General features: G+C 43.2%; 1 long non-coding RNA gene across 1 annotated transcript; it reads left to right on the top strand.

Annotated features, from left to right (window-relative positions):
* Positions 1 to 87: 87 nt before the first annotated feature.
* On the top strand, positions 88 to 16,302 carry LOC146986868 (uncharacterized). Its single transcript, XR_015035813.1, has 3 exons — positions 88 to 134; positions 10,448 to 10,505; positions 16,143 to 16,302. It is a non-coding gene; the product is annotated as an uncharacterized LOC146986868 (long non-coding RNA).
* Positions 16,303 to 19,123: the final 2,821 nt, after the last annotated feature.

Raw genomic sequence — 19,123 nt, 5'->3', positions numbered from 1 at the left:
GTTCATATTTATGAATGATGTCGGTGTAAAAACCCTCCACACTGTGTTCAGGTCTGTCTCTGTTTCTCTGGTATTTTTCCACAGACTTTTAAAGAGGAAGATGAGACGACGGCTCCTTCATCACAATGACCCAGGTATTCTTTTTTCTTTTTTCTTTCGGTGCTTTTCACCCTCCATCCATCCTTCCTTCTTCCTCCTTCCTCCTTCCTCGTCATCCTCCTTTACGGCGTCACTCGGCACTGCAGCGCTCCGTCGCCCAGCTCGGAAAATTCCACACTGCAGCAGAGAGAGAGAGGGAGAGGGAGAGAGGCAGGTGGATGGAGAAAGGAGGAGGGAGGAGAGGAGGTGAGAGCGAGCTCGCTGAGGAATGATCAATGATGTGAGTTTTTCAATACGTAGGAGGAGGAGGAGGAGGAGGAGGAGGAGGAGCAGGAACACGTTCACACTTTGAATGATGCAAATAGTGTAAGTGCGATAGGAGAGAGGGCACAGGGGGGAGGGGGGGGGGGCTGCAGGAACAAAACACTTAATGACACAACTGAGGAAAAACTAGAGGAATGAAGGAGTGAAGCTGTTTTATAGGAGGAGGGTGAACTTTGATGAAATATGAGTCTACAGGCTCCATAAGAGAGGGAAGGGAGGGAGACGTGTAGGAGGGGGGAGGAAGGTGGTGGTGGTGGTGGTGCAGCTTTCTGGTCGTAGTAAAAATCTGCAGAAACGTGAATCCATCATCACGTGTCCAGAGCTGCAGCCCCCCCCCCGATAGCATTGCACAAGCAGCTCTGATCCACACCCACGTATACTACTGCTACTGTACACTACTGACACACATACAGTATAGTCTGTCACTCTGATCACTGCTGTTTGAAGGCTGATTATGACGTATTTATGCAAACTATCAGAGTAAACATGAGGAAAAATCATAATAACGCAGCAGATCTGTTGGTGTTCTGATGTATTTAGATACAGTAGTAGTAGTTTTGTTGGATTCACATAGAAACTGAACAGATAATAGGCTGCAGATTTACATTATAGTTCAGTTCTAATGTACTGAACCTTTTCGGCCTCAGGGTTTTTGGAGTTCATATGTAAAGATTATACTTTTTTTTGAAAGTTTCTACTGCTGCTGCAGTCTTACTCAGAATCATCACGTGATGTTACTGTGACGTGTTCTTTATTGTTGTGGGTGTTGTCGTTCCACCTGAGCGCCGGAATGACGTCAACCGGGTGCTACGGGGGGGCTTTTAGTATAGCCTTTACATATGAACTCCAAAAGAATAAAAAGTAGGCTCAAAATGACTCACTGACAGGATCATAAAAACCTCGTCATGATCTATTTTTAACTGTTAATTTATTTATTTTTTATTGATAATAAAGACAAAGTCAATAACATTTAGCCTACTTTACATTCATTTTTATGTTGTCTGATGTCTTGTTTGTCCTAATGCTCTTTATGCCTTTTAAATTGCCCCTTGGGGACAAATAAAGTGTTTGATTTATTCATTGATTCATTTAATTAATTAAAGGGATAGTTAAACATTTTGGCAAATTGTCCCATTGCCATAATCCCTATAGTCATAGCAGTAGGTTCGTTACCTTTAATTGTCGGTGCAAGCTGTTTTTAGAACGGTGGAGCAGAGCCGTGAGCTGCTCAGAGCTACGCTACGGAGGCTCATGGGATTTCTTGGTTTCCCTCATCAAACTCATCAAATACACAATCCAACAACTCCAAAACGCTCTGGTGGACAAGTTGTGAGCTGCACATTCACCACGCTATGAGATAATAACACAACGTTACCACACAGAGTTGTTTTAGAGGGAAATTCATGCAAAACCGCTGATGAGCGTTCCCGTCGGGGGCAGATTTTTGGCAAGCACTCTCTTTATGGCTTTGCATTTACTTCTAAAACAACTCTATCTCGTAACGTTACGTTATTATCTCATAGCGTGGTGAATGTGCCAACTCGTCCCCACCTGGACAGTGGGATCCAGCACAGTGACACTTCTCTGTAAACACAGAGATACACAAACAACTCTTCTCTGTTAGTTTGGCAAAATAACTTCATCTAAAAGTCATAAATACGACAGGGACAGCAGGACACTCAGCTGCCATGACAACGAGGTCACACAACAAGACCAGACAACAGCTAATTAATATGCAAACTGGCCACCAACCGGACATCAGTCTGTCGAAGTGACCGACCGACGGCCTCCTTCACATTTTTCCATCAGAGGTTCAGTTTGACTCGACACCAAAGTCACATTGAAACTCACCGGGAACAAAGCGCCACAGAAACAGACGTCACAGATCGATGATTCCCCTCGGGTGCCTGTTCCATTCACACCGATCCAAACGGCTGTGATCAACACATTATTGATCACAGTCGGACAAATGGCTGGAAAATTGGAGAGCATTGTGACACGTGCTGCTCGCGCTCGTTAAAAGCTGTTCATCGTGTTCGGTTCACATTTTTAGACACCTCTTTATAACGAGGCTAAGTGGCTCTCACTCTACTTTACAACCGCCCCGTTTCAGGCCTGATTTAATCTGCAGAGCGAGTCGTGCTGCAGGAAGGAGGTCACGCTCTGAGGTTGAGTCAGCACATCCAGGTCTGTTCAGCTGCTGCAGAACCAGAGGAGGAGGAATCACAGAGTCTGGTGTTGGATATTTATTTACAGGTTTATGATTATTGAGGCGTTTTCAGGTGCTTCACATTGAAGAACTGAAACTCAGACTGACATTCAGGGAACTGAAACTCAAGTTATGGCAGAAACTTTTCGATTTCCATCTTGATCACTTCCTGCATGTTTTCGCTCTGTATTGACAAAAATAGAAGCAGGAGATGAGAGTTTAATTTGACATGAGCTTATGTTGAAACCACAGTCCCGATCATAAGTGGATGGTGAAACCCTGTTGGTCCCTACACGTGCATTTCTGCTCTCATTTGCATCATGGAAATGCCGTCCGACCTCTAGTTTACAGCCATGAATTATTCAGAGTTCTGAAATCCAAACAGCCGACTCCCATTACGGTCGACCTTCACACACCAGTTTATGTTTCTGAGTTCGTCTGCTGTCCTTCTTCAGAGACGCTCCGTCAAGTAGGAAAATGACATATTTGCATAGATACTGATATCGCCGTCATATCACTGTCTTCATTTGACTCTAAATACTGTAGCTATGTCTCAATTCAGGGGCTTCATTCTTCATTGGACTCATTTGAAGGCTGACGATGTCATAGCGTCACGAAAAAGGCCTGTCCCAAATAGAAGACACCTTCCCCTTTCCTAGGAGGACACACCACACCTTTCCTTTGTGGCCCACCATATCCCAAGATTCTTCACAAGCTGTTAATTTCTTGCCAGGGGTGGACTGGGACAAAAATTTGGCCCTGGACTTTTTGGTCCAGACCGGCCCACTATCTGCGCGCGGATATTTTGCCAACTAGCACCGTTTATGTACATACAAACACACAAGCTCTTAATAACACCACTACTAAACGATAGCTATACAATATACAACAAAGTAGAGGAATTGTGTGGAATAGGTTAAGTTTGGACACGATTACATGCACATAATGAGTCTGCATGCAATCAGAACTTTGGCTAGTTGGCTAAAGTATGGAAAACAATAGTAGGCTACAATGATCTGAAAAATGGACAAACACTAATTTTATCTTAGAAAGACAGTACAGCTCAACATAATGTATAGACAATGAAGCATGACAAGAAATACTGTATGCAGAATGATGTTTTACTGTAACAGTAGTTAATCAGTGTTTTATTAATTTTAACTGTATAATGTTAAACTGTTGAAAGGACAATAAACCATAAACACTGACTGAAAAAAATATGGAAAGCATACATATTTGTTAAGTTGTTAGCTCAATGTCCTTCATGACCAAATTTGAGTGAGGGCACTTTAATAAAAGCAACTAATCAATTAATCAGGATAGTATATGAATATAGTTATTGTTTTTCAATACTTTAGATAACTAGATTTAGCTGAAACACACCACACCATCAGAGTTATTAGCTATAGCTGTAAAGTTCATAGCAACCGTTCTGGACCATTTACAGTATTTTAATGAATGTTTATCCACACCATTCTGGAAAGCACATAGCCTACCTGCTTAACACGGTTATCACTACCTCCTTCACATGGTGGAGAGTCTTCCTCAACACTTATTTGTTCAGCCTCCTCCTGCACCGTAAGGGCACTGGTAATGAGAGCTTCACTCCCTTCAGACTCACGTGAAGGACCTGCTGCTGAAGCTGCAGCATCGGTGCTTCTAGCCCCGGCCAGGCCAGGCGGCCCCTGATCTGCGTAATTGTTGTACTTTCAGCAGTCTGTGCTGCTAGAGCTTTTCTTTTTCTGTTACGTTCCTCCATTTTTCCGCGCCGCCTTTGCGTTTGTTTACTTTTATTTTCCGTTTTTGTGTGCTGGTGTGTTGTTTTTCTCTCTCGCTCTCTCTCATCATGACTCCGTGATTGGACGAGGGGGGGTCTAGAACATGCGTGGGTGGGACTCCTGGGCCTCTGTAGCCTCTCATAGGGCCATTGGGCCAGGTAGACAAGACACTGGGCCAATCGTCACCTCTCTGCTGTGTCTGCAGCTGAGCACTGTGGGCCGAGCCGATGCATGTCTCTCTCCCTGAGCCGGGAGAGTTACAATAGGCAAGGCGAGGCATGGCGAAAAAAAAAAGTTAAATAAATAAATTAAAAACGGCCGCCATCGGCCCATTAGTGACCGGCCCACCGGGAAAACTCCCGGTACTCCCTATGGCCAATCCGCCCCTGTTTCTTGCCACCTTCTTCTTCTTCGTGTCCAACTGTCTCCTACGTCCTTCCAGTGCTTGACACAAGCGAGCACAGCTAACTGCATTTGGTTCAACCAGGTCTTCTACGGTGCATTGTGGAGCTGTACCTCATCTCATGAGGTGTGCCATAGTTTGTGGTTCACCACACACACATGAATTGGAACATTGGCTATAGACCTTTTCAGAGAGTATAAACAAATACAGGTGTTACCAAGGATACTAATTAAGGCTCCATTCCATTTAGTGTACCAGAGCGTTTTCTAATGAGCCACACCTGTCTTTGTTTATACTCTCTGAAAAGGTCTATAGCCATGATAGCCCCGCTCCGCCCGATGTGAGGAGCTGTGGAGCCAGTGGAAGTGTAAAAAAGCCACCACTTTCAAATGTTTGATGTTTGGAGGTTGATTGCATTCGGACACAATTAGGAAACAAGGCTCGACCGTCCCATTTACCAACTTGTAGGCTGCGACCTCTGAAGTATCCAGCCCCTGACTTGGGACACAGCTTGTGAGTGTGTAGATCTGGTTAATGGAGACACTGAACTACTTTATATACATACAGACTGGATATAAAGGTGGATGTAACGTCTGTAACATCACTCAGAGTTTTTGAGTCGTTGGTTTTGAAGCTCAGATTCAGCTGCTGCACCTTCTCATTCTTTAAAGCAGAAGTAAGCAATCCGGTCGTTTTGGCTAATGCTGCGTTCCAGGCAGGCTTTTGAAACCGTAAATTACAGCTTCAAGTCACGACTTACGACTTTGTAGCGTTCCAGGCAACCCACTTGTGTTTTTCCGACCTGTTTTACCTGTGAAAGTCACTATAACGGCCACTCGTAACTTCTGACCCGTGAACTCGTACCAGATCGAACTGGTACGACTTCACAGGTCGGAAAAACACGAGTTACGGGTTGCCTTGAACTCACCATAATGTCTTGTCAGCCGACAGAGTTAGCAGCCCCCGCCCTCGTCATGGATCTATTGGTCCTCGTCCCTACGTCACCACATTCAGGCGCATCCCTTGGCTGCACACACAGAGAGGACTGCCCCTTTATGCCGTTCTCTCTCCTCATTGGATAAAACTTGTAGGATACGAGAAAAGTTTTCTCCTCGGCTAAGAGCAGAGCAGAGTGACTGACAGACCCGTGTTTCAGACCAAACACTCTATGTAAGTGATTGCTGTCGGAAGATACAACTATTTAAGACTTATATTAACACAAAAATATCGCTTACTTCTGCTTTAACAACTAAAATGTTCCAGAATATCTGCTGGTGGTGCAAAGGTTAAAGGTTAAAGGCTTGGAGGTGGAGATGCACTGTAGGTCCTTTACCATGGTAAATATCAACTCTCTGCCCAACAAGAGTGATGATGAGCTGGAGATCTTGGTGAAAACTCAGAAAGTAGAGACATGTTTTCGTATCATAACATGTCTTGTCTTGTCTTGTCTTGTCTTCTTGTCTGGTCTTGTCTTGTCTTCTTGTCTGGTCTTGTCTTGTCTTCTTGTCTGGTCTTGTCTTGTCTTGTCTTCTTGTCTTGTCTTGTCCAACTGGTTTGTGGACACTCACCTGATGCTCGATCCTCAATGATGCATAAATTCAACCTCGGTTCAATTTCAGTCAGGGGAGGTATTTGTTGTAGAGTTATTTTGAACTATTTTGGCTGTAAAGATGTTTATTGACTCATTTTTTTTGGGGGGGGCCTCCATGGGCCAATCAAACGGCAACAGTTTCTGGCCCCTTCCATCTCAGTCCTGGAGGTCGGTGCTCGACTTTAACCCACTTCCTTTCACTGTGCTCCCTCGTAAACCCTGAGACCCTGAAGTGAAACCATTAGGCACGTCCACAAACTGTATCTCAGTGTTTCTCAGTAGAGTCCTACCAGGAATCTGCTTCACTTCCCGGATCAGAGGAGGTCGTGTCTCGGTCTCTGTGTCTCTCCCTCCTGACTCAGACTAAAAAAAAATCCCCTGGGATGGCATTTTGGAGTGGATGCTGATGTTAATGACATTGGCGGTGACTCACTCAGAATCAACAAACCCATCTGGACAGTGAATTAAGCAGCTCGTTAAGGCCTCGGCCGGGAAGCAGCACATGTCGGCTGCTTCGTACGCTGTGGAGAACTGGTGACCCAGAGCTGCTGCATTGACCGGCTCATTGTTGATTAACAGCGCTGTCCAAAGTGGGACTGACTGGGACGTATTGACGGTCTGGTGTCTCATTACAATATATGGCACTGATCAACATGTGGAGGTCGGGACTGTCGAAGGCGCTAATTAAAACCAAATTAAAACTGGTTTGATTTTATCTGAGCTGGTGTCGTATCGACGGCCGTGATCCAGATCGAGGCCTGGACATGGAGCCCATTTGTACAAACCCTCTCTCTGTCCGTCCATATGATATCTGACACTAACATTCACTTGGACTCTCAGATTAACTGATTAACACATGGAAGCCAAAGGTACAAGGTCAATTCAGCGGCTGCATCCTTCAGTGGACGCAGTTGAATACGATAACGTTGCAGCGTCACAACAAGGCCTGTCCCAATTCAAAGGCTTCTCCAAATCTGGCCTTCTCTTGCCGGTTCTAGGAGGCTGGACCGTCATTTTTAATTTAATTTGACCTTTATTTAACCAGGTAAAAAAAAACCTGGCCAAGAAGGCAGCAGCAGACGTCGTCAACAAACATCCATAAGATACAAATACATTACAATAAATAGTGCCACAATTCAGTATAAGTTAAAACAAAGTGCAAGGAGCAGGGGAGTCTGCATGTACGGAAGTGAATAAAAAAATATCAAACTGCACAAAATGGAGACCAACAAAATGATATATTTGACTTCTAATGCATCTCTGCATTCAGAGCATGTTCACAAAAGTGAATAAATATCAAATTGCACAAAATAAAGACCCAAAGATTCACTGCATTCAGGCCACATTAATAAGAAACTGATATCACGTGACGCGTGCCTTTCAATATAAGTTATTTTTCAAAATAAAAGACATGTCCAACATCACATGTGCATTAAATATTATTTACTTTTTTGAACAGCTTTCTGCGACCCATCCAGAACGGGTTTGCGACCCACTTTTGGGTCCCGACCCACCAGTTGAGAACCACTGGTTTAGAGCAGCTTAATACCGACGCAGAACTAGTGCAAAAAGCGCATATTATATTACATTACATTAATGTCCAGATGAGGATACGAGTTCAGACATTTTCAGTTTCAAATTTACAAATTTACCGTCTGGTACTAATAAAGGAGCCTTGACCTTGACCTTGAAATGTTTGACGTTAGACATTCCCTCCAGGAATTCGCGATGTTGCGATCGCAACAATTAACGCAAATTCAGCCAATCCCCGCGAATTTTTGCAATCTTGCAATTTTGTACAATCACCGCAACTTCTCCGCAAATTGGACCAATCATTGGTGCTTTCCGCGAGTTACACAGCAGAGAGTGCGAGTCTGGACGGAGTGGTGGTTGAAAGTGAGTCCACAGAGGAACAGCGTGGCTGGGCTGACGGCAAGAAACTTGATACAACGTGCACAAAGTGATAAGTAAAGGAACACAAGCTGAGTTGAACGTGTTGAGTGTGCGAGTTGTCCTGGTTGACCACCCGAGGCTGTGTCAACCCCGCAGCACTCGCCGAGGGGGAATCCAGTGAGTGCGCCACTGCAGGGCCGGAGCGGAGCAGCCGGCGGCCAGGTGCCCCTTCCCCCATCCTAAGGCCCTGGACCTGAGTAGCCACCCTCCCCTTTTTATTCAAAAACTGGACTGTTTTAATAAAACAGTTCTTTTACCACGATTTTTAAACGGACATTTTAATTAAAAGTAAAACAACTTTCAACTCTATATAATTTTCCTGTGCCTTTCATAACAAGTGGAAAATTGCTGGTATAACATGACATCACATTAATTTGTGACATTTCAAAATTTTCAATTTTCCTTTGATTTTTAATTATTCAGAACAAAACTGCAACTTTTTTTTGCAACTTTCGCTGTCTCCCACAATTTAATCGCAACAAAAGGGCTTAAAACATCGCAACATGCACCGCAATTTTTTCAAAATGTGGCCGCAAATTCAGGCATTTTAGGCCGCAACAATCACAAAAAAAGCCCGCGAAATCCTGGAGGGACTGGTTAGATGTTTATTGCATTCGGAAGCAATCAGGAAATACTCTGAAAGATAGACCGTCCCATTTACCAACGGTTGAAGCCTCCAAAGCTGCTGCCTGCGACCTCTGAAGGATGCAATGGGACGCAGCGACCTGTGTTTTTGACCTTTTGTATATCTAAACTATCAAAGGTCAACTTCACTGTGAGAATCATTAAGTTCTGCGAAAACATGAGATTTAACTGTAACTGGGGAACAACCGGCTCATTGTGACCAGTGTTATCTGGTTAGTCAGTGAACTGACACTAATCCTGAGACACACGACCATGAGCTGGTCACTCTGTGTTTATAATGACACACGTGGTGTATTCACACGTTGAAACTAGAGATTTACAGCAGCGTTTCCATTACTTGTGTAAATTGTAAATTGACTCTTTTGACCCGTTTTGCCGTTCGCCCCCAGGTCGACACACGTTTCCTTCTTGTCTCAGTCTCTTTATGAAGCTCGGGGATAAATGCAAATGTCACTTGAGCCAGAAACCTGATCTGATCTGTGCAGTTTCTATAGCAACCTGGCGACCGCTAGCCAATCTCAGAATCTAACAAACAAACACATTGCTTCACTCGCTGCTGAATTGCAGATTATAGTTTTTAGCAGCACTCAGACTGTTGCAGATTAGTCGTTACAGATTATTGTGGGAGAGTAAAAGATCAACTTCTGTCTGGAGAAACAGGTTCATCTGCTCCACTCAGGTCGGAACAGGAGAATAAGAATAAGATCCACTGTCAATGGAGTTATTGATCATTGATCAGTGATAAGCAGAGTGAAGCCTCCATGCAAACAGAGGCGGCTGCAGACGAGGACGTGGACAGATGTTGTGACTGGGACTGGGAGTGACTTCATGCTGCTTATCTCACAGTATAAAAGCTATAAACTCTCCTCCCAGCATGCACCTGGTCGTTTTCCTACTCGACCTATGACCTCTGTAAAATCCTGGACCTTCATGTTCACGCGTCGCTGCCTCGTGTCGCCGCTTTGTGTTTTTAGGGGGAAAAAAAACACCAAGTTATTTAGGTCAAAGCTGCAAAAACACAGAACCGTGATGTCAGAGAAAGTGTTTTTTCAACAACATAATACTATAAACTAGACTGTCCCAGATGTTATTATCAACAACTGTGTGCGCTTGTATGTGTGTGTGTGTGTGTCTGCAGGACGGCCTGTTCTCTGAGTCAATGTAAAGTCATGGGGTTTAGATACAAGTCAGATTGGATTCACTGGACTGTTACATAACACAGTGGGAGCACACAGAACCTATAGTCCCCTCCTCCCCCTCCAACACACACACACACACACACACACACACACACATGGCTGATATGTGCGGGAACAGCAGAAGAGTTTCACATCTGCAGACTGAGAAGAAAAACACGCTGTGAGTGGAGCCAGGAGTGGGAGGAGTCCTGAGTCCGGCTTTCACCAGATGAACGTGTTTACACTGTTTTTCTTCTCTTTTTTCAGGAAAAATAGAACTGGTGCACGGTGAAGTGAACTGACGGAGAGATCACTGCGTACAAAGGTGAGGACGACGTTCATGATCCAAAAATAAATCCTTGGTTGGTTGCACTTTTTTGGACCAGACGCAAACAAAGAAAGAAAAAAAACACAAAGCCAGCACTTTATCTCCTGCTCATTAATCTGAATTTCAAGGACAAGCTGCAGCTTTTGTCCCCGACTAAACCCAAACCCATGACCCCGCCGTCCACCAGATGTAATCCAACAAATTGTCTTTACACTGCAAAAACTCAAGATCTTACCAAGAATATTTGTCTTATTTCTAGTCAAAATGTCATTTCTAGTCAAAACAAATCTCATTATACCTAAAATAAGTATATTATATATATTACACATAAAAAAGTAGCTTGTTTTTAACACTTTTTACTTATTTCAAGCAGATTTTCACTTGAAATAAGTAGAAAAATCTGATAGTGGAGCAAGTTTTTCTTTCTTATTACAAACACAAAAAACTTCCTTTCACTGGCAGATTTTTCTACTTATTTCAAGTGAAAATCTGTGTGAAACAAGTGAAAATTATCTAAAAACAAGTTCATTTTTAGGCGATGAGTCTTATTTTAAATGGAAAGAGATTAGTTTAGACTGGAAATGAGACATTTTGACAAGAAATACGACAAATATTATTGGAAGGATTTTGAGTTTTTGCAGTGTAGGATTGTAGAAACAGAATAAGAATCTCCAGGGATTAAAGAGCAGTAAACTGTAGAGGCGGTTGTTGGAGAGTCCAGTGAGAAGCTGCAAAACTTTAACGTGACCTAATGAACTTCAGCTTCTAGGAAGTTCCTTCAATGGTGAACGTCTCGGTGCTTTGTTTGCTTTGGCCTGAATCTTCAGCACCGTGCACGAGTCCTCGGCTCACACAAGCGCGTCTGTGTGTCAGTGTGTGTGTGTGTGTGTGTGCGTGCATGTCAGTGTGTGTGTGTGTGTGTGCGTGCATGAAAATCAAAATATTATGGTTCCAGATTTTGGCCGTCTCAGGCTGCACGTGACGGCCTGAGCAACACGTGGAGGAGTGGGTTTGTTTATGTAAAAGAGACTCTTTTTTTTCTTTTTTTTCCTTCGCTCACATACTTGTGTCATATGGAAGTTGTTAATGTACAGTGAACTGTGAGGAAACGCAGAGCTGCACACACACACACACACACACACACACACACACACATACATACATACATAACAACAACAACAGTCACAGACTAGTAAGACACACACACACAAACACACTCTGAGTTTCTGAAGGTTTTAAGCTGAAAGCCGAGTGTTTACACCTCTGCTCTCTGCTGCTCTCTATTAACTCTTCGCCTCGGGGAACATACCAGAGATAAAGCTGCTCATGTTCCTCCAAGAAAAAAAAAAACTCTCATGAAAAACTCATGTAGGCCATGAGGTTAGAAAGTTTGTTTTCCTTTTCAGCGGAGGCCGAGGCTCCGCCCACCGAGCTGCAGGACTGAGGCCAAGCTGCATGAAAACAAATTCATACCAATGTGTTTGTTAATCCTGAATACTGAGTTGTGTTGCTGTGTTTGCTTCAGGCCTCACGGGCTGATCAGCATATCAATGAGGGGTTGATTCCCTCTGAACTCTCTGATCCTTGTTCTCTTGTTTTGTTCTCACACACATGTTGAGGATTTCTTTTATATTTTTTATGTACATCCAGTTTTGCAATGTTCCTGTGTGTGTGTGTGTGTGTGTGTGTGTGTGTGTGTGAGCGAGCGCATGTGTTTCTGTTGCTCTCAGGACTCAGGAAACCACACGAGCGTCGCAGCACGCTCCTAAATAGCGAGCGTGTTGACAGCTCCTTGGACGGAGCGCTGCGGAGCCGCAGAGCAGGATCACTGTGGCGTTTGTTTAAAGGAAGAAGAATCTTCTGTAAACTCAGACCGACTCTCTACACATCCACTGTTTAGAATCACACCTTTTTACTAAACACACTGGTGGTTGTTTTAATCATAAATTTACACTGGCATGCAAAGGTTGTCTCTTAGTGTGAACAGTTCATCATCAGGTGGAAGATGAAATGATCTCCAAAAGACATCAAGTTAAACATGAAACACTCTTTTTTCAATATTTCCATCAACATCAGTGTATTATTGTAGTTTTCTACAGTTTCAGAGTGAAAAAGGGAAACAAAGCAGCAGCAGCAACAGAATGGGAAACCAGGAGACTGGAGCTCTAGAGAACTTTGACCAAGGTATCAGACAAGACATTTACTATTTACTAGGACTGGGTTTAAAAAAAAAAAAAATCAATTTTCTGATTCATATTGAACTTCATTTGAAGATTCATTGATCTTTAATGTACACCACTGCATGTTGCACTGTTTACTTCTGGAGTGGGGCATGTTAAATAAATGTGCATTAATGTAAACATGAATATTTTTAATAATAAACAGGTTAGATTTCTCCATCTTTGGACAATTTGCAACATTAGTTTTGTAACAAAAAAAACTCTTTCATAACCAAGTAAATTGGTATTAAACTAAAAAATCCTTAAATGACAGTTCATCAAGTGGAAGATGAAATGATCTCCAAAAGACATAAAGTTACAGATGACACATTTACATTTTTATTTCCATCTTTTCCATGTTCAAACTGACAGAAAAGGAAAAAGGTCTGGGCCCCCTGCATAGTTCCCATTCACATGGTCCCGATTCGATTCAATTCGATATTGATTCATTTCAGGATTTTTTAGTTTAATACCAATTTACTTGGTATGAAAGAGTTTTTTGTTATAAAACTAATGTTGCAAATTGTCCAAAGATGGAAAAATCTAACTTTTTTATATCAAAAATATTCATGTTTACATTAATGCACATTTATACAAGTCAGATTGGATTCACTGGACTGTTACATAACACAGTGGGAGCACACAGAACCTATAGTCCCTCACACACACACACACACACACACATGGCTGATATGTGCAGGAACAGCAAAAGAGTTTCACATCTGCAGACTGTACATTAAAAGTGCAGTGGTGTACATTAAAATATCAAATGAAGTTCAATATGAATCGGAAAATAGATTTTTTTATACCCAGTCCTAGTAAATAGTAAATCTCTAGTCTGGTACCTTGGTCAAAGTTCTCTGAGAGCTCCAGTCTCCTGGGTTTCCCGTTCTGTTGCTGCTGCTGCTTTGTTTCCCTTTTTCACTCTGAAACTGTAGAAAACTACAATAATACACTGATGTTGATGAAGATATTGGGAAAAAAAGAGTGTTTCATGTTTAACTTTATGTCTTTTGGAGATCATTTCATCTGCCACTTGACTGGACAAACTTTTGCATGAAGACTCTGTATAAAGCAGACAGATGTTTTCTATCAGAGTCGGGTCTAGTTTTGAAATATTGACGGTTTTGTGCAGTGAATTCCTGCAGCAGCTGTTCACTACAAAACAAGAGGAGAGTTTTGCAGTTTAGAAAATGTTTTCAAGTGTAAAATGTGTAAAAGTTCCAGCAGCTTCAGATTCACTCAGCGTCGTCCCGTCGTCTGACAGTGACATTTAATAATATCCTTGGACTGTGACGGGGCCCGAACAGGAAGTGGGGCAGCAGGAGAGGAGGGATCTGTCTGAGGCCCGGCGGCACGTGGACCAGACGTTGGACCGAGCCCAGACGCCGCGTGCAGACGGAGCTGCAGCCGGGCCAAACTGATCCTGGACCAGCCTCGTGGAATCTAACCTAATTATGTTTCCAGGTCTGAGGGGAAATCAGAGATCAGGGAGTCGGTGTCGGTGTTGGAGCTCAGCATCGTATCATCACCACCGTCGGTCGCTGCTGCTACTCCCAGACGGCAAAGGTCAGAGGTCAGAGGTCAAGGTGGGGTTATAGACAGTGTCAGACACTGAGTCAGCAGCAGCAGCTCAGTAACAGACCAGCAGACACAGAACTGGACGCAGACGTGTGAAGTGTAAAGTGTTTACCTGAAGGAAGAGGTGAAGACTGAAGGAGGAGGACAATAATGAAAGAGGAGGAGGTGGTGAAGAATAAAAGATGAGGAGGAGGAAGAGGTGAAGAATAAAGGAGCAGGAGTTGAAGAATGAAGGAGGAAGGGGTGAAGAATAAAGGAGAAGAATGAAAGAGGAGAAGATTGAAGGAGAAGGAGGTGAAGAATAAAGGAAGAGAAGGTGAAGAAGGCTGAAGAAGGAGGACAAGAATGAAAGAGGAGGAGGAGAAGAATGAAAGATGAGGAGGAGGAGGTGAAGACTGAAGGAGGAGAAGAATAAAAGATAATGAGGAGGAAGAGGTGAAGAATAAAGGAAGAGGTGAAGAATGAAGGAGGAGGAGAAAAATGAAAGAGGAAGAGGAGGTGAAGAATAAAGGAGGAGAAGAATGAAAGATGAGGAGGAGGAAGAGGTGAAGAATAAAGGAGAAGGAGGTGAAGAATAAAGGAGAAGGAGGTGAAGAATTTTTCTTCTTTTCTCTGGAAATAGAAACTGTTTCTGATCAAAGCATCTTCACAGTGAAACCTGGAGTCTCTTCCCACACAGAACACACACACACACACACACACACACACAACACACACACACACACACACACACACACACACACACACACACTCTGTCCTCTCCAGGCTGTTCCCATGGCGACGTACCAGAGCATTGATCTGCTGGAGCAGAAACTGGGCCACAACACTGAGACAAACACAAACTGGTTTGTGCTCCGTCATGTCTGCTCCTCACCTGCCCTCCTGTAACTGAGAAGTAACTAGTTACTACATAGTAACTAATTACCGGGAAAAATAACTATTGCATTACTTAAATACATAAATAAAATGCTGAAATATGTCAAATTACTTGGACTCCTCCTCCCTAAACCTCCTGTTTATCTGGAACTAACCAACTCACTCAGTATCCCTCCACACAGACAGGCGGAGGGATACTGAGTGAGTTGGTTAGTTCCAGATAAAAACTGCTTTTTTACGACTAGTTTATGGACTGAAACAAATGTGTAGCTATATACAAACTACACTTTAAAATGTGTATTATTATTTTGTGACGGGATTTCTTGAGCCAAGTAACGGTGCATTTTATTATCAGTAACGATAACAGCGTTATAACGGAGGAAATAGTAACTATTTTGATTACTGTTACTGAAAAAAGTAGCGTCGTTATTTTATATCGCTGTTATTTTATATCGCTGTTATTTTATATTTTATATCGTTATTTTATATCGCTGTTATTTTATATTTTATATCGTTATTTTATATCATTGTTATTTTATATCGTTATTGTATATTGCTATTATGTTATATCATTGTTATTTTACATTGCTATTATTCTATATTGTTGTTATTGGGATGAGTGCAGCATCAGTGGGTCGAGGTCTGAGCTCCGGCTGATAACAGGCTTTTTATCTGCAGCTACTTAAAGGCTGCACACAATTTAAACACTGCAATCAGCGGCTGTTGTCGAGGCATCTGGTGACTGCATGTATTTATCTCTGACACTGTGTCTGTCTGTGTGTGTGTATGTGTGCGTGTGTGTCTGTGTGTGGGTGTTTCCTGCCGCTGCTTGCTCCATACACACCACACACATAAACTTGTGTGTTGTTTATCTTCTGAGGCGATGGTCAGTGTGTTTAATGTCAGAGCAGCTTTCTACTCTCACTTCAGTCACATGACCGTGTTTCCTCTCCTCCAGGTGGCTGTGAGCTGGACAGGAAGTCGTTGTTGTTTTTATGAGGATCAGTGTGAGCTCGGTGCAGCTTCAGGAATGTGTCATGTTGAAGAATCTGAGGTGAAGCTGTGAAGTTAAAGGGAGAGTCCGTCTGTAAACACAACATTCAGCCTGGGCCTCTCAGGACTCAGTCACTCCATGGAGCGGTGGATAAGGTTATTCACCATGTTACCATGTGTATGTCTGTGTAGTCTTATCTGTTATCAACAAGAGATTACCGGCAGAGAGCCTCCATTCTCCCTGGAACTAGTTACAAGTCAGTTTCAAGTTGATTTAAAGGGATACTTCACCCAAAATGGATAATTCACCATCCAGATACCTCCATACTGCTCGTCCTACTGACCCAAGTGTCCTGAAGCCGCCACATGGAAAAGTTGTTGGGAAAACATGAATGTGATCTCTGTTTTTATCCTTGTTGTAGCAGCAGCTCCCAGTGGCTGTGAGATGTTCTTCTGTGTTTACATCAAACATCCAATGGTTTATAACGATCAACCAACATCTCGCAGCAAATCTCGCGCATGTGCACAAACATCAACAGCCACTGGGAGCTGCTGCTACAACAAGGATAAAAACAGAGATCACATTAAAGCAGAAGTAAGTGATATATTTGTGTTAATATAAGTCTTAAATAGTTGTATCTTCCGACAGCAATCACTTCTATAGAGTGTTTGGTCTGAAACACGGGTCTGTCAGTCACTCTGCTCTGCTCTGAGCCCAGGAGAAAACTTTCCTTGTATCCTACAACCTTTATCCAATGAGGAGAGAGAACGGCATAAAGGGGCGGTCCTCTCTGTGTGTGCAGCAAAGGGATGCGCCTGAATGTGGTGACGTAGGGACGAGGACCAATAGATCCATGACGAGGGCGGGGGCTGCTAACTCCATCGGCTGACAAGACGTTATGGTGCGTTCAAGGCAACTCGTAACTCGTGTTTTTCCGACCTGTGAAGTGGTACCAGTTCGATCTGGTACGACTTCACGGGTCAGAAGTTACGAGTGGCCGTTATAGTGACTTTCACAGGTAAAACAGGTCGGAGAAACACGAGTGGGTTGCCTGGAACGCTACAAAGTCGTAAGTCGTGACTTGAAGCTGTAATTTACGGTTTCAAAAGCCTGCCTTGAACGCAGCATTAGCCAAAACGACCGGACCACTTACTTCTGCTTTAATATTTTCCCAACAACTTTTCCATGTTTGGGCTTCAGGACACTTGGGTCAGTAGGACGAGCAGTATGGAGGTATCTGGATGTTTCATAGTGTGTGTTTTGGACCAATCAGAAGTGAACTCTATCCACCGCCATTATATGAAAACCCGTCACCAGTCGGACCCCCCTGGAACTCCTAAAGAGTTTTGATGACTCTGAAAGTTCTCCAGACCCTTCCTTGGCTTGACGGTGAAGTATCCCTTTAACCAGCACTGTTACTCTGAAGCTGGGAGCTAAGGGACACATGGAGCAGAGTTCAGGTGGAAATCCTAAAGAGTTCCTCTTCAGTTTCATCTTAACGGCCATTTTTATTTAGTGCATATTCCTCTAATTTTTCCTTCTTCATATAATCCAGTTATTATCACTCACCTGTGTGTGTGTGTGTGTGTGTGTGTGTGTGTGTGTGTGTGTGTGTGTGTGTGTGTGTGTTTGTGTGTGTGTGTGTGTGTGTGTGTGTGTGTGTGTAGACAGACGGGCTGTTGACTGTAACCAGCGTTATTAGCAGCTCAGCTCTCATGTGTGTGTGTGTTTGCAGCAGCTCAGTCCGGTTCTCGTCCTTCACACTGTCTGTTTATTTAATCTCTCTGAGCCTGACTCACGTTTTATGATTTTATTTACTCAAACCAAACGCACCCAGGACTTTCAGATACGAGTCGTATTCTGTCAGTGACTCAGGCTGCAGACACACACACACACACACACACACACACACACACACACACATGTCTCTGCTGCTGCACGTTGCAAACAAACATCCTGGTTGTAATAAACTGAACAGTAAAGACAAACGTTTCTGATGACGACGCCTCCATCCAGGTGATGCACTGCAAAATCTCAATAACTTACCAAGAGTATTTGTCTTATTTCTAGTCAAAAACTACTTAAAATAAGACTCATCACATAAAAAGTAGCTTGTTTTTAGACACTTTTTTACTTCTTTCAAGCATTTTTTCACTTAAAATAATCTGATAGTGGAGCAAGTTTTTCTTTCTTATTACAAGCACACAGACGGCAGATTTACTTATTTAAAGTGAAAATTTCTTTGAAACGAGTGAAATTGATCTAAAAACAAGTAATTTTTTTGGTGATGAGTCTTATTTAAAGTGGAACGAGATTATTTTGACTAGAAATGAGACATTTTGAGAAGAAATAAGACAAATATTCTTGGAAAGATGTAGAGTTTTTGCAGTGTAGGATTGTGTTTTTATCAGTCAGCTGGTGTTTCTGTCGTGTGATCAGATAAAGCTTTTTTTTTGTTTGATCCATCAGACACAATGTGAGTTGAGGAGTAAACAAGCTCGTCCTTGACTCAGCCTTGGTGAGTGTCACCGAACAACACCAACAACACTCACTCATCACTATCAACACACTTGTATTAAGCTGAGTGACCGGCAGCAGCAGCAGCAGCAGCAGCAGCAGCAGCAGTAAATGAGGGCGCCCCCTCCCCCCTCCTCCTCCTCCTCCTCCTCCTCCCTCTTCACACACAGCCGACTTCTCATACACACCCATGTTCCACTTCCTCACGTGTCTGGGAATGAGGGGGAGGGCCCAGATCCACGGAGAGGTGGAGAATATAAAACTCACTCACACTCAGTCTGGAGTTTCACCCTTTGTGTCCGACAACAACACACCATATACGATATGAACCCACACGACTCACAGCTCACAGCTCACAGTTCACAGCTCTGGTGTGGTATCAGTGTCAGGGTGGGACGGAGGTTTCACTGCTTCTAAAACGTGCAACA

This window comes from Trachurus japonicus, chromosome 5 (assembly GCF_045865225.1).
Source record: "Trachurus japonicus isolate A0001 chromosome 5, Traja_1.0".
NCBI lineage: Eukaryota > Metazoa > Chordata > Actinopteri > Carangiformes > Carangidae > Trachurus > Trachurus japonicus.
This window is presented reverse-complemented; position numbering and strand designations above follow the sequence as displayed.